The following is a 24,358-nucleotide window of genomic DNA, read 5'->3' on the forward strand; positions in this document are numbered from 1 at the left end:
TAAACCAATCCCCACCTACCTTCACAGGCTTCTGTCTCCAGCTCAAGCTCCCAGCAGGGGAATCAAGCAGACAGGGTTCTCCTGGCCTCATGCTGGGGAGGACTAATGGGTCTCTGCCAAGTCAATATAGAAGTCTTCTACCAAGGCTTGGCAGACCAAGCAGACTCTAAACCTCTCTCTCTTCCCATTTTCTAATCCCTCTAGTGCTGGGATTAGAGGCATGGCTCCCTAGTCCTGGGATTAAAGGTGTAGGCCACCACCACCTGGTTTGTTTCCACATTGATCTTGTGTACTCCAGAGTAGCCTTGAATTTACAGAGATCCATCTGCCTCTGTCTCCCAAATTTTGGGATCAAAGGTGTGTCATCTTACCTGACCTCTAGTGGCTTTAACTTTGCCTCTGGTCTTCAGGAAAGATTTATTTATCAAAATACAAATAATATACCACTCAGCGCTGTGTTAAAGGGAAGTCTGGGGATTGTGTTACCTTTTATTAATATCAAAATTCATGCATAATGATTACAAGATAAAATGAAGATTCTGGGCCATGTCACCAGTTGCTCTACAATCTCGTTTCCAAAAGGTGATGGCTAAGCTCCAAGCCATGGGTAGCTGCCAGCTCAACCACCTTCCAAGAAAGCCTGACCCCTTGCTTCCAGTTCTTAGAGACGACCATGCCCATTGGGCCAAGCTGCCACAATATAATTGGCTATGGAATCAAATTCCCACAACACTGTCTCACATTTCTGGTAACAGCCACACTGTCCAGTAGCATTGGAGCTGCTTTGCAGTTCCTTTCTGGTAGCAATGGACCTACTGCACTCAGAAGGGCACAGTGTTGCAGTCTGCAGGGCTTGAAGACAACAAGGGAGGCGCCTTTTGGGAATGAGGTTGCAGAGCAGCAGTGGAGAACTGGTTGTCTGGGTTCTGTCTTCCCATGTGGGGTGGCCATTCTCTCACTCACGGAGGAGCCTCTGGTTCCCCTCCCACAGTGTTTCCAAGGATCTTAGAGCCATCTCTCTGCCACTGATCACCCCAGTAGGGTATGGGACGTGGTTCCTGGAAGACCAGGTGGGCTAGTATTCGGTGGTGACAAACAGCAACAAACACAGAGGCAGTTTGAATCTGAGTGTATTTTGCAGCTCACAAGCAGGGCTTTTATACAAGAAAAACATGTATTACAATTCTAAAAGATGTGTCCAGTGAAGTAGTCACAAAGAATAATCATCATAATCATCTAGCACAAGAAAACACAAAATCAATCAGGTATTACATTTCATAACTGTTAGTTAAAAAATCAATTATGAATGGAACAGATAACATCATAATCACTAAACAAAACAATATACAAAAAAATCACTTATAGTTAACGGAAAACTTTTAGAAGTGAGTTTAAAAAATCTTTAAGGGCACTTGATTATAACTCCTAGATCCTGATCAAGTTAATAAATTTCCATGAGTACTCCTTATCTAACATCTAGCTTCTGTCTTATAAAAATCCTCAATGTTCAATTTAAAACTATTCTTAAACAATTCTTTCTATACCACAATGTCAGAGCCAAACTCATCTGCACAGCCATACAAATTCATATTTTATTGGAGGATATTCTACCAAAGTACTATTTTGTAATTATGTAAATGATTATGAAGCAAAGCATTGAATCTCTCAGTGAAGAGGTCATGGCCAGTGACCCCTTTTCAAAGGGTTTCTTCTTATCCAATTTTTCCACTTAAAATCTTGACCCAGGCTATCAGGAACATCTCGTAAATATAGAAAAGGAACAGAAGATAAAGCAGACAAATGCCATGAGAACTACGGCTCAATATTTTTCTCCAGCTAGAGGGTTCCACAACAAATTCCAGGAGACCTCCTCCCTTTGGAGTCTAAAGGCTCAGTCTGAGGAACGTGTCACACAGACAGACTCTCCTGGGGTTGGTGTGGCATCCCTTCATACCACACAGGCCTCTGTTCTGCTCCCACTAGAGCTTGTTCTGGGTGCTCACCTGCAGGTGTTGCCCCCTCCAGTCACTGTGGTGTGTATTCTCTGTGCTGTAGATCTAGCTACAGGGACGGGAGACTAGTATTGGTGCGCTGGGTGAATTCTCTCCTTTGCCCTGCTCTCACATCCCACAGCGGTCTCCATTCTTGTGCTCCACACACAGAGAGAGTATCTCTAAATTTTTATAAGGCTTTTGGGACTCTATTCCTCCTATTGGGTTCCCTTGTCCACTCTTGATATGGGGGCTTTTGCCTTGGTTATTGTTTCTAATTTTGTCCTGTTTGGCTGTCATCTCTTAGAGGCCTGCTCTTTTCTGAAGAAGCAGAGGGAGAGTGGACCTGGGGGAGAAGGGGGGATCTGTGGGGGAGCAAAGAGGAGTGGAGGGAGGGAAAACTGTGGGTGGGATGGATTGTATGAGAGAAGAATCTATTTTCAGTTAAGAGAGAGAGAGAGGTGGATTGTTGAAATAGAACTTCTTGCTTGCTTCCACACCTCTACTAATCAGACACACACACACACACACACACACACACACACACACACACACTCACATGCACACTGCATGCTGTAGCATTTTGTTCTACAGAAACACCTAAAAGTTGAAACCACTGACCTCTCAGAGAGGCTCCCTGCTAGCATGCTTTCTTCAAAGTAATGTTTAAAACTAGTTCGGAACTAAAGAGGGACCATGATGCTAGGAGAGATCATCTAGGGACAAGGACTCTAGCAATGATGGCCAAGCAGTGGGCGCAATTTCATTCTTCTCAGACAAAGCATGTCTCCATGGAATTCCTGGTTTCTGAGGGAAAGAGAGGTCCTATGCCAACAGGAGGCAGGTTTATTTAGTATGATACCTGTGCTACAACTTAGAGGGTAAAACCTGGATTTCAGGCTACTTGAAGGGGTCACTCTTTCTCTGGTGAAACATGATGGAATAGACTGTGACAGCAGTGAATCTGCATTGGCTTTGGCCAACATGGGCATGGAGGGGATGGGGAGTAACCAGCTCTGCTAAGGTTATGTTTATTGACTACCATTCTGTTGTGATATAAACATGGCATCTTAAGAAAGAGTGGGCATACCTGTCTGTCTTAGTTTGGAGGGATTATCCTCCATGGGGTTGGGTCAGGAGTAAGGAAGCTAGCTAGAATTCTGAAGGCAAATGCAAAAGATTGAGATGTCACAAACTCAAACTCAAGCAGGAAGGAGGAGAAGACACGAAGACTAGAATCTAGGTAATTCTAACTCAGGTAACACGGCGAGCACTAACTCTCATGTATCTCAAGCAGAGGACATGTATAGTCAGGTCTACAGGTTCATGCCTGTGATCCTTGTCCATTGGGGCTGTGGAGGATTGCTGCGACCTTGAGGGCTACACAGTGAACTTGAGGCCAGCTGAACTACAGAGTAAGACTCTGTCAAGGACAAGAGGGGAGGAGAAGAATTTAAAGAAAGTGGAGGGAGAGGAGAAGTTAGAGGGAGAGGAAGCAAAAGAGAAAGACACTACAGGTATGAAAGAGAATCCGCAAAGTGAACAGAAGCAAACACTAAATGCATTGGTCCATAAATGGTTGAGGTAATTGAAGCTGCTGGGCTAAACACTGGGCCTGGCTCCTGGAATCCAGATTAAGATGGGGAAGACTGATTACATGAGCAAAATCGTCAAGATCACTATGGGGAAACCCACAGACAGCTGACCCGAGCTACTGGGAACTCTTTGATACTGGACTGACAGATGGGAAAACTACATAGGACCACACTAGGCCCTCTGAAAATGGGTGACAGTTCTGTGTCTTGAGCACAGTGGGACCAGGATTTATCCCCATTGCATGAACTTGCTTTTTGGAGCCCATTTCTTATAGAGGAAACCTTTCCCAGTCTCAGTACAGGGGAGGCTTTGTCCTGCCTCAACTTGAAATGCCAGGCTTTGTTCACTCCCCATGGCAGGCCTGACCATTTTGAGGAGTGGATGGGGGGCTGAATGAAGAAATGGTGGGGGGTTGCAGGAGGAACTGCAGTTGTTATGTAAAATGGAAAAACCTTTTGACATAAAAATTTGTATTTAAATGAAATTGAGAGAGAACACAACCACAAAACACCGTGGTTTTGTCCAGCCATGATTGGCCCAGGGAAAGTGACATCACAGGGAGTCATTGTGAGGTCAGCTAGAGACCAGTCATGTAAGGTGCTACATAGTGCTGGGTTTTGTCCTTGTAGCCCAGAGGAGGAGCTGGTTGCTGGATGAGAATTTGAACTCAGTGATTTCTCATAGACTTGGACATTCCAAAGTGAGTGGATCCTGAACAAGGGAGTTTCCCTTGTTCTCTGTTTGCCTTTCAATGTTTGACACTTATTTATTAATTCTGTTTGATAAAATTGTATTTTGTTTTAAAATGTGGCTACTATTTCTATCCTTTCAATGACTGAGATTTTCTTTTTTTATCCAATATTATTTGTCATTCTAAGATGTGCTCTGTTTTTTTTCTTTTTTTTTAAAAAAGAAATCTGTGCCTGTTTGTAGGCACACAGTGAGGAATTTACTGAACTGTGCTATAAGATTCTCCAGCCATGAGTCACCTCCCTGCCCATGCCATGTGACCTGTGTTTGTATTAACAAGAAAGAGTGAGCACATTTGTCTCCCTTAGTTTTGGAGGGATAAGAGCCTTTTGGCGTAGGTCAGAGTCATGAAATCTCGCTGGATTCCTGAAAGCAAATGCAGGAGATTGAGATAAGACCAACTGAAACTCAAGCAAGAAGCAGGAGAGGACATAAAGTCTGTCCTGAGTCATAAAGGATAGTCCCACTAATGGAGTTTTGTCACTAAGGATCCAGCATATAAAAGTTCCAAACTGGATCATCAACTGACTTGTGTGTCCATGTGTTCAACTGCTGCATTTGTATGAGACATTTCTAATTCAAATGACCACAGTGAGATTGTAAAATGTATGTTAGACGTGCTGAGAACTGGGGTTCTAGTTTGGGAATCTGTGGAACACATAGATGTGTGGAGCTGGAGGAACTGTGGACTTTGGTATAGACATCTTCTATTGAGTGTCAGCAGCCACCTAGTACCAGTTCTATTGGAAACAAGATGCTCCCCAACCATGGTTCAGCATATCTTGAAAGCACACGCACACACACACACACACACACACACACACACACACACACACACACACACGCAAACCTTTCCTATCTGGAGTTGATTTGGTGCCAGCCATTAGAAAAATACTCAGGGCACTGGTTGTGGTACAGAACCTGGTCTAACCACTGTCCGTAATGATGAGCCATGATTGGGCGAGTCCTTGGGGTGACATCACAAGAAGGCATTATGAAGTGTGCTAACAACTACTCTGTTTCAGGTACTGCCTGCATTAGGCTCCTGTCCTTGTATCTCAGAGTGGCTGTCAGTAGTCTACAGAACAGTGTACTGAATATTGGCTCTGACAGACTATGAATCTCTGATCTACTGGACTCTGCTACAGTGAGTTCCTTTCCAGTTCATTGGCTTTAGTTCAAGGGTTCAGTTTTTTCTTTCATGTTTATATTTATGCTATTAGTTTACATCCTAGGTTTAATTTGTGAATGTCTTATCTATTTCTTCAATATTACCTAACTTCCTATTTGAAAAAATTCATTTAGCCTTCATTCATCTACTATGGTTTCAATTTTTTTCAGGTAGAACACGTGTTGCTGTAAAATACCCATAGCAACTTCATTATAACATTCTATCCATGCCTAGCCAGCATTTTGGTCAAACTCTCCTACTTCATCACTTGCTCCACTCCATCTCTGTGACTAAAGCTCTTCCTTTCTTAAAGGCTCAGCTCTCTTCTTCCTCAAATCCACAGCAGAAGAAAATACCATGTTTCTCTTTGCAGAATTTGTTTCTCTTAGATGAGAGTTTCTCTACTTGCAGCTACTTTCACAGAGCAGAACAGTTTAGTGGCCACTGTGTCTGAGTATGGGCTCCTCCTGTGAATCTCAAGAGATGCTGCTACACTCTTGTTCAGTGTCTTTATGTAAATTATCCTCTGAATGATTCATGTATATCTTGGGCTATAAAGGCATTCTTAAGTTGTTTGGGATATCTCAGAAATTGTGACAGACAATTCATACCTAAAAATTTCCATCCTAAAACTCTATCGTTTTTTTCCTCTAGCTTCGTGTGTCCCTAAATTTCCAAGGAAATACAGAGAATGTAAGGTGAACATCATGGCCAGTCACCGGGAAGAGGACATCCTCGAGAAGGATTTTAAAATCCTAACATCTGTAGGTTGTGGTTCATTTAAGGAGGTGATGCTTGCCAAACACCTTCCCACATATACACAGGTGGCTATCAAGGCATTTCAGAAAGCACATCATACTGTGGCAGACATCAGATCTGAAGTAACCATCCATAAATCTTTTCAACACTAACATCATTCAGTTCTTCCATACCAATAACACACTGAATAGCACGTATGTGGTTATGGAATACCTTGAAGGAAAGACATGGAGAAGTTCATCAGGGAGAAGGCTGTTTAAAGGAGGACAAGGCTAAGCTGATATTCAGTCATTTGTCATCTGCTGTGCACTTCCTGCACCAAAGAAGGATCACACACTGTGACATCAAGTTAGAGAATATCCTGCTGGATGAACTTGGCCAAGTCAAACTTTACGATTTTGGGTTTGACACTCAGCTTTTGGAGGGCCAGATGCTGCAGAATCTCTGGAGCTCCTTGCCATATTGGGCCCCAGAGATCCTAACAAGGAAATCATACGACGGTATGGCAGATGACATGTGGAGCTTGGGCGTTGTTCTCTATACCATGGTGACCGGACACTTCCCCTATGAAAAATCCACCACTGAAATTATGTTCTGTCTTATCACCACCACCGTGTGCCCCATTCCAAATCATCTTACTAAACCTTGTTATTTCATCTTGGCAAGATTGCTCACGGTTTATATCTGGTTCAGGCTTCCATCATGAAGGCTTGCCAAATGACCATGGCTCGGCCATATTGAGGAACACATAACACCTGAAAAGGAAATCCTCCCCAAGGTCGTGAAGGTGATGTGTAACATTGGCTACACCTGCAAACAGGTTGTAGCATCCCTAAAACATCAGCAGTCAAAACTTAACACCAACCGTAAACATCATAAAGTTCAAACTGAGCTCTGGGGAGAGCAGTCTGCAAAATATCATCCCTGCAGATGTTAGTAGCCTCCCTGACACCATGAAGAGGAGACATAGCGGTTTGGCTCTGCTGATCATATGCAGAAGCAATGCAAGGCTTCAAATATACAGCTGCCCAGAGGCGATGCACTACTCAGGTAACAGGGTTCCAGGAAAAGTGTCATTGACTGTCAACACCATCAACCCTGCTACAGGGGACAATGCATTCTAAGTGAATTCAGTGGATAGCCTGTCTGGAAACAAAGTTCCAGAGGAAGATTCAATGATCACCAACAGCATCAAGCCTACTACAGGGGACAGCACATTCAACATGAATTCACTGGATAGACTCTCTGCTAAAAAAATTTCAGAAGATTCATTGGCCTCCAACACCATCAACCACGCTACAGGGTACAATGCATTCAATGTGAATTCAGTGGATAGCCTGTCTGATAACAAAGTCCAAGAAGATTCATTGACGTCCAACACCATCAACCCACTACAGGGAACAATGCATTCAACGTGAATTCAGTGGATAGCCTCTCTGATAATTTCTTCACCCCTGAGCCACCTCTGAATGGGAAATGCATAGAGTTGGTGAACTCAGCCTTCACTGAAGAGGAAAAATGCACAGATTAAGACATGCCCAAGGAGCAGCCCCAGGTTGTACACACAGCCTCTGGAACCAGGCCATATGGGGCTGGAAGCTGATGAAGAAGTGAATTTCCTGTGCACTCAGAGCATTGTGCTGCTGCCTGCCCACCCCACGTGGGCAAACGGAAGTGGCCTAGGAGAATTCCAGCCCTGGTAATGAGTGCCTGCTGCACGAGGGAGCCAGGACAGAAGCTCAGATGGCTGTGGCCCTGCAACCCAGGGCAACAGGTCCCTGTGTCCATACTCCAGCTCCAGGTTCTGAGTGCCGGTCCATTTCTCCCTTAGCTTACTGCTGCCCAGGCACTGCTTGCCAGATCCAGAGCTGGACAGAAGGCACATCTGTCCACTGAGCCTCTAGCTCCCCATCTTTGGTTGTGCTGTTAGGACCAGTACCTACAGTGCCTGAAACACATTCCTAGACAACGTGCAATGACAAGAATGCATAACTCATGCCTCATCATCTTGGCCACTCCATCCTCTCCAACTTAATTTGAGACTGTCTTCTGGACAGAACTGCAAGAATGCTTTTAATCCATCCATGTTGTCAGTGTTCCGGCAATTTCAATCCAACCTCCTTGCATTATTTTGCCCAGTCACAAAAGGATTCACAAATTTCATCTGACTGTATTTAACATTGTTCTACTCTAGTGTGGCAAGAGCACCTTCCATATAGGGTTCAGCTTTCTTAGTCATAGAAGTCTCCCCATAGAAAAGAATTCCAGGTGCCCACTCTGTGTTCACTCTGGACCTGATAAGAACCTACTCACAATGTGTGGGGAACATGCATCCCTTTAGATTTGTCTGCAAAAGAAAAATGTCTGAGACACTAAGAACAGCACTCCCTGTGCCACATGTCCCCATGAAGAATGTGGACATTCCTTCTGAGCATTGGAAAGGAGTTCCACGTCCTTGGATCTCATTGAGTGTGAACAAAGTGTGCAGTTTAGTTTTTATTTATCTCTAAGAAACTGTTTTCATTAGTATACCTTAGAAATACTCAAGTGAGTTCAATGTAAATAGAGAAAGTAGAGCATATATGATTTCCCCCTCTGTTGATAATTTTTCATTTAATTATTAGATACTCATTTGTAGCTTTGAAAGCTTTACACAGACAAATTTAATGAATAGCTCAAAAAGAGAGAAGCTCCTGGTTCAGACCTGCAAGAGAAACTTCGGCCAGCCTCCCCAAGCCTCAGTTACCCTGCCAAAATGAACCAACATGAGCATGCATGGCAGGAACTTCCCCCTGAGCCAACCTAAGGGCTGCTGCTATATCCAGAGAATTCTGACAGAGAGAAACCTGACCAGAGATGCCAATGAATGAAGGAAAGTACAACAGAGTTGGCCACCTGAGTCAATGGAACCCTTTGATGGGATATGAGAGCCCTGGCCATACCCTTAGTAAAGGAGTTGGCCTTTGGTAGTCACCTGACGTCCAGAGTCTATGTGCCTGACCCCAGGCCTTCTTGCTCCCTCCCACAAGAGGTGTCCCTGCAGGGTCACCACCAACACAGGTTGATCGTGGCTCAATTTTCCTTCAAATTTTCTCCCTCCTTCTTTTCCCCTTCCTCTATATTTTCTTTTGTGGCCTCTGTTCACAGGAGGCTCTCAGGAGCTCACCATCTCAGACATGTCCTGGTTCAGTAAGAGCCCAGGAAACATCAGCTCAATGTGTCCTCCCAGACCACCTATGAGAAGAGGATATTTAGTCCCAGTCAACCTTACAATAAGTCTTATTACTGAGTATCTTCAGCTCCAATTGTCCAGATTAGTCACGTGGCTACTGTTGAGCCAATCACTGTATCCTAGGTAATGTGATGCTCTGAATGGCCTGGCTTGAGTCATATGACCATGCAGGCTGAAGATGAAATTAATTTCTTTAGAACCAGAGACATTGAGAGTTAAGGCAAAGCAATGGACAGGAAAAGAAGGGCAGTTAACAGATGTGGGTGTAGGCCAGCCTCCTACTTAAGATGGAAGCATTCACAGGACACCAGTCACAGGGACAGAGGGCCAATTAAATTGGCATGCTGTTCACACCAACTCCACTGGGAGACTGACCCAAACCTTTCTGCCCAGAGAACACTTAAAATTTCTTTCTTCTTTTTTAGGATTTTAATTTCACATGTATGGAGTTCACAGAATAAATAATCGTCAATTCTCTCCTGCCATGTGTGACCCAGGCCTTAACTTTGGCAGCAACAATACATACTTGAGGAGACTAGAGGCTCTGCCATGTGCTTGTAGCTCTGCCATGAGCAGGAGAGTTTCAATTTAGGCCACAGTTATCTCAGTTTTCTTTTCTAGCTACCCGAGAGGTGTCCTTTGTGACCACACATGGTTTAAGAACTACCCGTACTTTTCATTTGATAAAATCTCTGGTAGAAATTGGAGGTTTATGAAATCAGAACTGTGATGAAAATAAAAGGAATAAATTTCAATGGGCCAGGATGACTATGCTAAAACACACAACATCAATGAAGATACACTTAATGAACTCATCTCCCAAGAAAAGGAAAAAATGGCATCAGCCATTCCTGAGCTCAGTTGAGGATGGAATAAAAAGCAATCCAGATAAATCAAACCATTAGGCAATCAAACATGAAAGACATCTTTGTTCAACCATGGCCTAAATTTTAGTCTCTAATTGTGAGGCTCCTGGGGGCAGCAGAATAATATAGTCTTCATCTTCGGGTGGCAGAATGGATTGACACCACAACACTGCTGATCCGGGACTCTGTGAAACAGGTTCTACTGCCTTTGAGACTGGATCTACAGCTAAAGGTGTCTCGAGTGTCTGCAGTATTTCACCAGTAAGAGTATTGGGGATGTGACTACCAGATATCTGACTTTATTGGTTGAAAGAAGGGGGTGTGTAGGAATTGTTTTTCTTCATAACAAAATTCTAAAAGAAACACCTGATATCCGTAATCTGCAGCTCATAATTTTGTCTCTTTCTTCTAAGTTTATAAGATGGCTACTTCAATAGCAGATTCTATCACCAACTTGCTTTCTGCTTCTATGAAAGCTTGTAGACCTGCGTGCAAGTCCCCAAAATGAACGAAATGTCAGAATCTTTGGTTTGCGCATCTCTGATCCCAGGACTCCTACAGCAAGATGGGAGGTAGAAACAGGACAGTCACAGCAGATCACAGACCACTACCCTGTGTATACAGTGGCCATGCAACCCTGTCTCCAACAGGTGGAGGAACAACACACAAAGGGGTCCTCTGATTTCCACATGTGTGCTGTGACACACATAGCTCTGCCTGTACTCACATATATTCTACACACGCACCTTCTCTCTATATTTGTCTCTCTCTGTGTCTCTGTCTCTGTTTTTCTTTCATACATGTACAGACATACACAGACATACACAAACATACACAGGCACACACGCAAACACCACTAAGAAGGTAGAAGTAGAGACAAGAAGAGGAAACATGTAATCAGGAAACTTCATTCTGCCAATGTGAGCTTATATTTTGCTTGTTGCCTCCATGTGCAATGTGACTCAGGGGAAGGTGTGAGAATGTGGTTTGCCATTTCTACCCAGTTTCTGCATCATCTCCAATACCCATCTATGAACAAGATGTGGACAAGTTTTTTTTGTAGCTAATGCATCCCAGGAATATCTAGACAGCCTCTATCAATTTCAGTTTTCCAAGCCAATTAACCATTCACAGTTGGTCCTCGTACTTGTCAGTGTTCTCCAGAAGAAGAGTTGTGCATGGAAGGAGATTTACTTATCTTTCTTGCTATTAATATTTCAGAAAATAGTTTAATTCTTATTAGTATTTTGCTATTGTGTGAATGTACGTTCTGGAGATCAAACCCAGGACATCAGGATTGATGACAAGCATCTTTACCTGGTAATCCATCTCACTGGCCCTGAACATTTATTGGACAGGGAAAAGGTTAACAGAAGGGCTTGCATAGCCCAGCATTGACAACAGACATGGCCAGTGTGGAAGCTGGATGCCTCAACAGTTCTAGTCCGTTGGATACATAGAATCTCCCTCAAAGTGAGTTCCCATTGAAAGAAAAAGGAGCTGGGATGATGTCCTTGCATGATTGCTACAACACTGGGAAAGTTCCTTAAAGAAGGGGTTTACACACCCAAGTCTTCCTCTTCCCCTCATCTCCTCTCTGGGCTTCCAGCCCTATGGATGTCACCATTAACAATCAGGGTATGTTGACTCCAGTCACTGTACGACATGCCAACCCTCTGGAAATTCCCCTACAAAAACACAAGTGTATGCTACCCATCCTAGACACACATCCAGGCAGGTTGAGAACCAATACTTCCCAGTTCTGCCTATTAGCTTGAGAAATCATTACCCACAAAATCATGGTGGCACTGATTACCCCAGGAAAGATCCATCCACGGGACTGGAGACATGTCCTGAAGTCCTAGTAATCTGAAAATCCTCCAGAAAGTTGGGCAGTCTGGGCAGGCCAATCAGCATCCCTCCACAACGCTTCTAACTCAGAGAAAGAGACAGCTCTCCCTATTTTCGGTAGTAGATACAGAAGCAGGATCTTCTGGTAGAGAAACTGAATCCCTAGAAGGAAAAATTGAGGGAGGGATGTTAAATAAATGCCTACGGTAGAGAATAGCCCATGACAGACCAAAGACAGGCTCCACCCAGGTCAGAGTGGTGAAACAGGAGATTCCTGGGGTTATTTATGAGAGCGAGGAGGATGCACAGGCAGCTACAGTAAGTTTCGCCAGGTGCCATGAAGGCAGTTACACCTCTCAAGATGTCCCACTCTGAAACCCCAGCAGCTGTTCGCCATATATATGACCTCAGAGAAAGAGGGTTTGTGGGTCTCTCCTTCCTCCTCAAGAGAAAGTGAAAAATGCATGGTCTTGTGAGAATTTTCTTTTTCGGTCAGAACAACTTCTGTGTCTCCAGATGGCAGCATTCATGTCCACGCCAGAGAAAATAACCACAGTACCAAAGCTCCCATCTTATAGACTTGAGAATCTGGGAGAATCATTGAGAAAGTAGAAAGAGTAACCTTGAATCTGATTGTGAATGGACCCTTGCAGGCCCAAAGACCCCACTTTTGACCAGCTGGTATTAAATTTCTACCCACTGTGGGTAAGAGTCATTATTGTGTCAGAACTTGTATAAATGCTATGAATGTAAGTGCATCTGATGTGGAAATGAGGGGACAGGTTGTCACAGGACGGCAGGGGATGCAGGATGCATTTATGGTTCTCAGTGCAGTTGGTGCAGGTTTAATCGTGCATGCAACATGCAACTGCAGCCTTGGTTATGCTTTGAGAATTGCCTTGCCTTTCCCCAAGGTTGTTAAGGATCCCTGGGACGGCCTGCACATACAGTATACCCTCCTGTAGTAATTGTGTACATATTAGACAACATTATTGTAAGGACTTCATACGACATCTTGGTCCAGTGCCTGGAAGAGAGCCAGGAAGTATCTCTCATCTCTGTGGTGTTCTGTGAGCACTGTGTGGGTGTGTTTTGAGTTTCTGCTCCTCTGGGCTACAGCTCTTCATCTCCTCTTTTGGCTGTGGGGTTCCTAATAGCATCAGGACCCTAACCCTGTACAACTGAGCACTTGGGACCAACTGTGACTTATCCATGAGGCTAGGGGTAGTATGAGGTAGGACAGTCTAGACACAGTCTCCAGGGAACGCCTCCTGACTGTCTTATAGATGTCCGTGTTTGCACCAGAAAGCGATTCCTCTACTAGATTGTTGGGTCTTCCCAAGTGTGGTTGCTGAATCTGTTTCCCATCAAGAAGAATGTTACCAATGGCTACACCAGTCCCTACACAGACAACTTTTCTGTATCCACAGAGACACCCAGGGCCACCCAAGAGGACAATTGCAGTCTCCTTGACACAGAGGCATGAAGAGAAGAGTATGTATTCTGTAGTTTCACTGGGAGGTAACATTGAAAAAAGTGTGATATTCATATCCAAGTTGCAACAGGAAGGGACACACAATATGCCAATGCGAGAGGGTGATTAGATAAGAGATGATGGACTCCTCCTTCATTCCTCACACCAATAAGTTCAATGTGGTGAGGAAGCCGTGGAGCAGAGTGAGTCTGGCCACTTCTTCCCCATGGCTATGGCCAGAGAAAACCACTGTGCTCCAGTGCACATGGCTAATAGTAACAGGTAGAGTTCTCAGTGTTCCCACAAGTTAAGGAACTTGGGGTGTCTCTGTCTAAAGATGCAACCTATAGATGTCCTTAACAAGGTTCTGCAGGTTTCTGAGTGCATGGGCCTCTCATTCAGTGTAAGGCAGCAGCTTAGTGAGCTGTTACCTGAGAAGAGATCAAGCCCGTGAGGTGTCTGTGTATCTGTGCAGCTGCACATGCACTGTGGCTGCATTCTGCGTCCAGGGCTGTGGTCAGAGTGGCACAGTGAAGGCTGGGACGTGTGGGACCCACTGTGTCCTTCTAGACAAACACACATTCCTGTATTCTAACCACAGATGTCAAAGCCTCATCTTCTCAATACCTGCCTCTATCAACCTGTCTGTGATGAAGCAACACAGGGTTCTGTGTGTGTATGTGTGTGTGTGTGTGTGTGTGTGTGTGTGTGTGTTTGTGCATGTGTGTGTGTGTGTGTCTTCAAATCTCTAATTGCAATCCTTTCTGTAGTTAACCTTTTGACTACCCCTCACTTACCCTCAATATCCCCATTAGAATGATTTCCAGGGACTCTGAAGGTTTAGCCTCTGCTTAGTAGGTGTGCTGGATACTTTTATGTCAACGTGATATAAGCTAGAGTTACCTGAAAAGAGGAAATCTCTGTAAGATTTAAGGTATTTTTAAATTAAATTTCATAGGGGGCTATTAGCTGGTTGTGGGTGATACCGCCCTGGGCTGGTGGTTCTGGGTTCCATGATAAAGCAAACTGAGCATGCTATAAGGAGCAAACCAGTAAGCTGCACCCTTCTATGCCTCTGCATCAGTTCCTGCCCAGATACTGCCCTGCCTGAATCCCTGTTCTGACTTTCTTCAGTGATGAATCACAAGGTGGAAGTGTAAATCAAACAAATCCTTACCTCTCATAGTTACTGTGATCATGGTGTTCCATCAGAGCAATAGAAATCCTAACCAAGACTGTACGTCATCTAAAACTGAAGTGTATTTTGAAGATGTGGCTCAGTGAATAGGAACTCTTGCAGGATTAGCATGAGGCCCAAAATTCTACCCCAGCATCCTTGTAAATCCCAGGCATGGAGGTGTGCATCTGTAACCCCGACACTAGGAGTGGAAACAGGTAACTCCCTGCAGCTCACCAGCCAGCAAGTCTAGACAAATCAACGAAATCCAGGCTTAATGAAAACCCTGTCTCAAAAATAAGGTGGCAAGGGAATGAGAAATAAGCAAGGCTGTTCCTTGACCTCCCTGGTTTATCTTCTTTAGAATCACTGAGTAGACAAACCTCTGGGTGTGCTTGTGAGGGAGTTCTATATTGGGTTGATTGACAGGTAAAACCCACTGTTAATGTCTGTGGCAGCAGTCCATGAGCTGGAGACCTGAACTGAGTCTGAAGGAGAGGAGATTGGAGGACCAGCATCCATGTCTCTGACTCTAACAACAGATTCAATGTGACCAGCTCACTGAAGCTCTTGTCTGCTATGGAATAAGCCTCTTGTACATTGTAAATATTTGTCACTCGAACTGATTTAACTGCAGCCTTGAACTGTGAGCTGAAGCAAACCTCCTTCCTCAGGTTTCTCCCTCTGGCATTTTGTCACAGCAAGGAGAAAGGTAACAAGTGCCCCTGCCGTGTGTGCAGGCACACACACACATATATACACACACAGATGCAGGTGCGTATGCACGCACACACACAAACACATACACACACATGCAGGTACACACACATACACACATGTAGGTACACACACACACATGCAGGCACACATACCCTTCAAACTTGACAAAAAATAGTGTCAGAATATGAGAGTATAAAGACTTCCAAGGTACTTTCCCAAACTGGAGTGATTCAGAGGGCGGTATCATTTAGGAGCATTGAGCCCTGGTGCATGATGGGGTTTGCAGGAATGCTCTGGGTGCTGGCACAATTGTCTACTGCTTATTTGGCTTCAGTCAATGGGTCAGTTCCTACAAACTGAGGAACACTGGCTCTTTGAGACCTGAGATCCTGTTGTAGAATATTATTTTAAGATGGGTTACTTTTGTTTATGTTGAGGAACATTTGTTTAATGATGCAAAGATGTGCTTCATTCATTTATTTTGCATTTGTTTAACTCCGTGAAGTTGTGTTACTTTGCCTGTCTAAATCACCTGATTGATCTAATAAAGAGCTGAATGGCCCATAGCTGTGCAGGAGAAGGGACAGGTGGCGCTGGTGGTCAGGCAGAACAGATAGGGGAAATGTGGGGAGATAGATCAAGAAGTATGGAAAAGAGAAGGAGAGGAGGCCAGCAGGGGCTATGACTTCCTGGATGTGCCTGAAGGTGAACTTGGAATTTCTCTCCAGTCCAGTATGGCTAGTGCAGGTGTTTGTTCCCCTCCCCCACTGCTGCTCAGAAGTTAACAAGAAAATACAGAAGCTTCTGGGTCCTCCTTCAGCTGTCCAGCTTCAATTCCAGCTGTCTAACTTCTCTTCCAGCTGACTCTTTCCTGCCCCATCCCTCAGCCTGTGGCCTTCTAAGGCTGTTGTGAAGACTGCTGGGAATAAACCCCGAGTCCCCCATCCTCGCCCTCCCTATGATCAAGTGGGAACAACTGGAGCTCTAAGCGATTGCCCAAAGCTATTTTACTCATTTATTTCTGCTCACCTGTCTCCAGGTTCTGTGTTTCAGCATTGTTCTTCTGTCTTTCTCTGGTTTCTGTTGAGTCTAAAACTGCAAAAGAGAGAATAAATATTTTGAGATACAAATTCCTGGGCACTCTTTATTAGAAAGCTGACTTGTGAATTCAGTTATGTAGTGACACATATTAGAAATGAATGCAAGCTGTACACCTATTGATAAGTTATTTTTATGAATCTAATTAAATGCTAGTTTTACCACTTGAGATATAGCTCCGAGGTTAACAGTACTTGCTGTTCTTCTAAAGGTCCTGAGTTCAATTTCCAGCACCCATGTGGTTGCTCACAACTGTTTAATACCCTGTCCTAGTGTGCAGATGTATATACATAAAAAGCATCCATATACATAAAATACATTAGTAAGTAAATCTTTTTTAAAAACCTAAATAAATAAATGCTAGTGTTTTTACGAATACAGCTCTTTGACCTTGGATTTAGTATTGACAGTTCTTGGCTCAACTTTTGCTGAGCCATTCCCAGAAATGAGTATTGCGAACTTCAGAAGTAGAGGATGTGTGTGCAGGTATGAACAGACCAACATGGGGTATGAGATCCAACCTGGGCTCCTCTGGAAGAGAAGCTAGTGTCCTTATCATCTGAGTCATCTCTCCAGACCCCTTGTGTATATACACATGTATGCATATGTTCATGTATATAGTTGTGTGTGTGTTTGTGTATATGTTCAGGTTCACATGTGCCATTGTGTGTGTAAGCCAAAAGACAACCTCAGCTGGTAAGCCTTTGGTGTCATCAACTGTGTGTGTGTGTGTGTGTGTGTGTGTGTGTGTGTGTGTGTGTGCTCATAGGAAAAGGCATGTGCATGGAGGGAAGGGGTCCAAGTGTGCCACAGTGCTCACGAGAAGGTCAGAGGGCTCCTTCAGTCACTCACTTTCCACATTGCTTAATCAAAGGTCTTTTTGTTGTGTGCTTCTGTAAATTAGCTGACCCTCAAGTTTCTGAGGAGTTTCCTGTCTCCACTTCTCTCTTTCTCACAATAGGAGCCCTGAAATTATAGGCATACCCTACTGTGTCCAGTTTTATATGAGTTAGAGTGATTTGAACTCATGTCCTCCAATTTCTTGCAAGGCAAATGCTTTACCTGCAGAGCTATCTGTCAGTCTGGAAAATGCTGTACTTGCCTTAACATAAAGGAACCTATATCTTATGAACCTCACTGAGACTCCCTAGAATCTTGTATGTGTGGACAAACTCTAAGGTGTATGAATCATGTACAAATACTGTGAATTTGGTGGCAAGAGAGATGGCACAATGTCCTGGTTGTAATTGGGAAGTTGGGTTCAGTTCCCAGCACCCACATGTTGATTCACCAATTCCAGGACCTCCAACATCCTTTCTGACCTCTTCAGGCACTTCACACATGTGGTACACAGACATGAATGAATGAATGAATGAAATTTATGCCCTGGCAAGGCTATCTATGGCTGTTCTGTTAACCTTGTCCATATTGGGTTTAACGCTCTGTGTTGATGAGGACCTCTGACTAGGTCTCTTCCACAATAGGGCATCAGATCTCATTACAGATGGTTGTGAGCCACCATGTGGTTGCTGGAAATTGAACTCAGGACCTTTGGAAGAGCAGGAAGTGCTCTTAACCAATGAGCCATCTCTCCAGACATACATGCAGGAAAACACTCATAAATAAAACATAAAATACACAGACTTTTAAAAGAAAAAAATAGTCTGATTTTGTCTACAATTTTGCATAGAACTTTGCCTTTGTTTTTATGACAGTCATGTGCACATAGACTGAAAATACTCTGCTCTCCACCTATGTCACCCTCAGCTTCTATCTGCTTTCCAGCCAATGACACTAGCCTTTTGTCACATGCCAAACTAGAGCTGCAGGCTCCAAACCCAGCCACGAGAATTCTGACTTGAATCCATGAGCATTTTTGCAAGAGAAATAGAGCTACTCTAGAGAATCTAAGATAATCTCCTCTACAATGCCATTACCAGAGGCAACGCACCTATTGGTGGTAAACGGGTGAAAGAGGGACAGGAAAAAGACTGAGTTGAAAAGCTAAGCAATGGATGGCTCTTTGGGTATCTTGGTGCAGTGTTCTGATTTAGTAACAGGAGGTAATGACTGCAGATCCTAGCAACTACCTGAGATTTTCTTGAAAGACTATTCATATAAAGATACATAGAAAGCTGCAAGGACCATCTGGACTTAGTGTGTCCTTTCCCCGGTTTATACTAATGGTCACCTCTTCCAAGCCTATATATAAAACAGCTTGAAATCTAGAAAATACATGGGCACATGACATCAAGAACTTTATAGCACTTATCACAAGTATAGATCTGGGGGAAAGTTAGTCAGGACTCAAGTAATTTCATCCCCGAGAAGTTCACACTCCTCCTTCCAACCAGCATTACCACATGCCTTGTCCCTGGCAACCACTAATTTCCTCTGTGCCTCTATAATTTTGTCGTTTTGGAAATGAAATCACATAACGTGACCTTTTGAGGTTGGCTTTTTATGGATCTCAATTCTATTTGCTAAAAATTTATTAAGAATTTTTATATTGCTCATTTCTCAGAAAATTAGGAAACAACCTTCCTCAAGACCCAGTAACACCACTTTTAGGTATATATCCATAGGATGCTCAATCGTACCACAAGAATATGTGCTCAACTATGTTCATTGGAACGTTGTTTGATATAGCCAGAACCTGGAAACAACCTAAAAGCCCCTCAGCTGATGAATGAACAAGGAAAACGTGGTACATTTGCATAACGGAGTACTACATAGCAGAAAAAAATAATGAGATCTTGAATTTTGCAGGAAAATGGATGGAGGTAGAAAAAATTATTTTGAGTGAGGTAACCCAGAGACAGAAAGACAATTATCACATGTACTCACTCATAGGTGGTTTTTAAACATAAAGCAAAAATAAACCATCCTACAAAACACAATCCCAGAGAACTTAGACAACAATGAGGACACTAAGAGACTTATACAAATCTAACCTAAATGGGAAGTAGAAAAAGATAGATCTCTTGAGTAAATTGGGAACATGGGGACCTTGGGGGAAGATTGAAGGGTGAAGGGGAGAGACAGGGAGGACAGCAGAGAAAAATGTAAATAAAAATCAATTAAAAAAGAATTTTTATATTGCTCACCCCCCATTCCATCAGTCTCTAACTCCCAAAGGCATTCCCTGAGAACCCTTTTGCCACAAAAACTGGTTGAAGAGCTTCAGACCTATAGTCTCCCTCCTGTCCTCCAAATTAAATCCCGCAGTCTCATCCCCAGATCTTTAGTATCTTCTCTTTCCTCTCTGCTACCATTCCCAGGAGACTCAGCAGATCCTGGTGGAATGCCCTGTTTTCCACCCTTCTGTGGACATGATCAGACTTCCCTTCTAGCCCACTTCAATTCCTCAGTGTCAGTTTCTCAATATTTAGAAAAACATTCTGCTTGGAACTGCCAGTGGCCATACCTGGCACAATCTTAGAAGAATTCCCTACCAGGCAACCCAGAGCCTTCATAATATTCTAAATATCAAAAGAGCAACAGAAATCAAGGAACACAGCCCTTGCCCAGCAAAGACATGGACAGATATCAGAACAGATATCTAAACAGATGCCTAAACAGCAGCATAAAACTAGTTGCAGCTAGGACAATATGTCTCCACTAAAGACCAACAACCTTACTAAATCAGACTGTAAGAAATGCAATACAGCTGAAGCATAAGACAAGGACTTCACAAAAGGCTTTATGAATGTGTTAGAGGGCTTGAAAAAGAAATGGAAGACTTAACATTGCCAGTACCTCTCAGAGTCAGACATGACTTACCAAGAGTTTTAGCTACTTAGCCTGTTATTATTTCTGAAAAATCAGCAAATAGTAAATACTCAAATGGATATATAGAATGTAAATAGGACCCTATATGTATGAAAGATCTAAAAGATATTAACCAATCAGTGGTATCTTATGGCATGTATTCACCATATGTGAGGCACTTGAAAAGACATGGGCTTCAAGAAATAAGCTACTCCAATAGACAGGCTTCAGTGAGTCTCAGCTTTACTAGATCATAGTCCACATCTGTGGAAGAAGAGTTACTAGAGGGAGGAAGCCTAGTACCTTGAACATCAAGGTAGAATCAGAGGTTTTGAGATCTCCCAAGATCAAATTCTTGGTGAGGGCCATTATGCAGATCCAGATAGTCAAGCTCTATACACTGAACACAATTTGTCCCTATTCCATATAGCAGCCTTGAATGCCTGGGACAGGAGTCAGGAACCAGGAAAAAGAACTGAATATATACTAAGGTTATATAAGTTCCAAAAAGACAATTCACTGTCTCTTTGCAAATAGTAACTAAAGCTGTACAAACAGGGGTAGCAGACCCATAATCCAGATAAGTACTCATTGAATTTCTGGCTTAGAAAATGATAGTTTAGAATGTAAAAAGATAATTGGGCCCTCAAAGGTCAGATCAGTACCAATGGAGTAATGGATCCTACACATAGTCAACATTGAGTTCTTTGGCTCTAACATTGAGGGTAGGAGAGGCAATTTGAAAATGTATTAAGAGACTTCAAAATAGCAACTGTTTTAATTGTGGTAAGAATGGGCTATCTGAGAAGGAATTGTAGTCAAGGCATTCCTAGAAATGCTTCTTCTGGAAATGGCCCAACCTTCTGGGTTATGCAGAAGATGCTAAAAATGCCAACAATGAACCAAGGAATGTAGATCAAAAAAGATATAAACAAGGCAACCCATTACCATTGGAAGACTCCTTGGGGAAACTCTCACCGGCCCCCCAGATCAATAGTGGTCCAGTCATTCTCAGTCACTGTGGAAGACACACGTCCCCAGGATAATTAGAAATTCCAGTGCCTGTTGTAAAAAAGACAACCCTACTGTCAATGATAGTATAACCATGGATGATGACTCAAAAATTCCAAAGGAAAATAGAATACATATATTTGGGCGGACTTCTATAAATGATCAAAGGACAAAAGTGAGAGTAAAAATATAGAATATTTTAATTAAATGATTATTGGAGACAGGTTCAGATGTGGCTTTTATTACCCCAGAATCTTGGCGCACAAATTGGCCTCTTCAAGAGGTAAATGTTCACCTCCTAGGAATTGGAACCCTACCTCAGGTAAAACAAAACAAGAAATGAGTTGAATGCATAGGGTAAAAAGAACAAAGAGGAATGCTGAGACCATATATGGCTAATATAGAAAAGTGAATCTATGGGGTCATGATCTGTTACAATAACAGAATACCTACATTAACATTCCTGCAGTCACAGAAGTGGACAATAAACCGACTCATATGTCTGAAAAGGATGTTATAAGCTATCATAAAAAACAGTCACTGACTATTTAGGCTGTACAAAAACACAGAACAGCGACAGACAAACTCTCACAAGTGTCAAAGGCTTTACCTTTAAAATGGTTAACTAAGAAGCATGAAGTAATGGCCTATAACAAAAGGGAAGCTGCAGGCTTTAGAATAACTGGTACAGGTGCAACTAGATACTGAGCATATTGAACTCTTTACCATCCCTTTGATTTTTTCTGTATTTGTTTTAAAAAGAAATGTGGAAAATGAAGAATGGTAAGAGACCTAATAGCTCTTAATAAGGTGATTCAGCCAATGGGCTCTCTATAATTTGGAATTCCATTGCCTTCCCTATTGCCTAAAGGATGGCCAATTATAGTTATTGATTTAAAAGATTTTTTTCACTATACCTTTACAGACAGAGAAAAATTTGCCTTCACCATGTCTACTGATAATAATTCTAAACCTGCTAAAAGATATCAATTCAAGAGAAATTATAGGAGGCACATGTGGATCATGTGGTTCTTATTCTTTATTCTATTTTTGATATAGGGAGTCTCTGTAGTTTTGGAGCCTGTCCTGGAACTAGCTCTTATAGACTAGGCTGGCCTCAAACTCACAGATATCTACCTGCTTCTGCTTCCTGAGTGCGGGGATTAAAGACACGTGCCACCACCATCTAGCATGGATCTGAGTCTTAACTGCATTCTGGCAATATTACCCTGCAAAATTTACCCTACAGAAGTTTTAAAACAGAAGGAAGATATTATCTTAGAATGAATCTTTTTGCCACATAAACTGAATAAAAATTTAAAAAACTTATGTGGAAAAGGTCTCTGGATTAATTATGAAAGAAAAATTGAGACTCCATCAATTTTCAGCAATAGACCCATCAGAGATTGTAATATCATTTGATAATGAAGAAATTAACAAATTATGGGAAGAAAGTGAACCCTGGCTATGAGCTTGTAGTAATTTTTTTGGGAGAGATTAACAACAGCTATCCCAAACATGACTGAATTTGACTTTTAAAGAGAACTGACTGGATCCTTCCTCACATTGTAGGGGACACACCAATAACTGGAGCCCCTGCATTCTATGTTAATGCAAATGACTCAGAAAAGGCAGGTAAAAAATAAAAATATTCAATTTAACCTCCAATATCTGTCTCTGGGTTTTTAAATAATCATGTTACAGAAAGAAATAGTAGTATTATGGTAGAAAAAAGTTGGCTGAACATACTGCATTCATACTGACATATCTTGGGGTGGAGTGGGAGTGGGAACACAGAGGCAGGGATCAGCAACTGGGAAAATAAAATCGCCAATCTCAGGACCAGTGACTTCAGCAAGGTTCCATCTCTCAAAAGATCCATAACCTCCCAAACAGAGCCACAAGCTGGGAAACACGTGTTCACACACAGGCACCAGGAGCGGCTTCACCGTCAATCACAAAAGGCATCATGGACTCAGATGAGCGCTGGAAACCCGAAGGCAGAGGTCTGAGAAGAGCATCTCCCACATGAACCTGGGATCCACATCATCATCTGCTCTTCTCAGTCTCCCATAACCTGCAACAGAGCAGGAACATCAGAGGTGCACTGAGTGGTCCATGGGGCAGAGGGATGCTAGGAGCAGTGGTGATCACCAGGTAGGTGCTTATAATCCCAGCACCCAAAATAGTGTGCTGTTCGTTTGCTACACTCTGTCCAGTTCTCGGGCTCCCCCTTTGCACTGCAACAGAACACAAGCTGCAGCTTTTCCTTCCCCACTGTCCACACCTCCTGTGGATTAACACCAGCAAGCATCCCCCCACACATGCCCCTTTAACACACAAGTCAAGCAGATCAGTAAAACAGAGAACACACACCCACCACACTCAGAAAATATATCGAGGAAAGAGAAACCAAGGAACAAAACACCCATGCAACCCAGACAAACTCAGAAATCATCCCAAAATCTGATACCTAGTTGGCAGCATAAGAACAGAATCAAGGGTGGTGGCGGTGCGATCGTCCGTGTGGTAACGGTTTTCATCTAGGAGTGGCTGGAGCGGCAGTGGCTGCTGGGAAGGGCGCGAGGCGATGCCAACTGGCAATGGCTGTGGGGGATGGGAATGCAGAGGCAGCAGAGCAGCAAGTTGGACTCGTGGACATGCACTGCTGCAGTGCCGCTATGGTGACAGCGGAGAGAGGGGCCTCGGCGCTCCAGCCTCCTTCAGCCTTCTATGCCCAGTCCCCACCTTGCCAGCGTTTTTTGTTGAAATATATTTTGTACATTCATGGTAATTCCGAGTATTACGACAGACTTCTCTCAGGCTCAGCACAGCATTTTTGCTGACAAGTGAGCTCGGCAGATAGATGTGTCATAGCTAACATTTCTTTG

General features: G+C 43.2%; 1 long non-coding RNA gene across 4 annotated transcripts; it reads right to left on the bottom strand.

Moving 5' to 3' along the window:
- Positions 1 to 1,113: 1,113 nt before the first annotated feature.
- On the bottom strand, positions 1,114 to 24,337 carry LOC148119097 (uncharacterized). Of its 4 annotated transcripts, none has more exons than XR_015735439.1 (6): positions 23,941 to 24,337; positions 21,714 to 23,544; positions 21,405 to 21,518; positions 16,617 to 16,682; positions 14,488 to 14,593; positions 1,114 to 12,378 (listed from the first exon to the last, which is right to left on the bottom strand). It is a non-coding gene; the product is annotated as an uncharacterized LOC148119097 (long non-coding RNA). The 4 variants fall into 4 exon arrangements; XR_015735441.1 differs by having other exon boundaries at positions 23,232 to 23,544; positions 23,941 to 24,319; XR_015735442.1 differs by having other exon boundaries at positions 23,396 to 23,544; positions 23,941 to 24,317.
- Between the last annotated feature and the right edge of the window lie 21 nt (positions 24,338 to 24,358).

Source organism: Myodes glareolus, chromosome 18, assembly GCF_982192425.1.
Source record: "Myodes glareolus chromosome 18, mMyoGla1.1, whole genome shotgun sequence".
Classification (NCBI taxonomy): Eukaryota; Metazoa; Chordata; class Mammalia; order Rodentia; family Cricetidae; genus Myodes; species Myodes glareolus.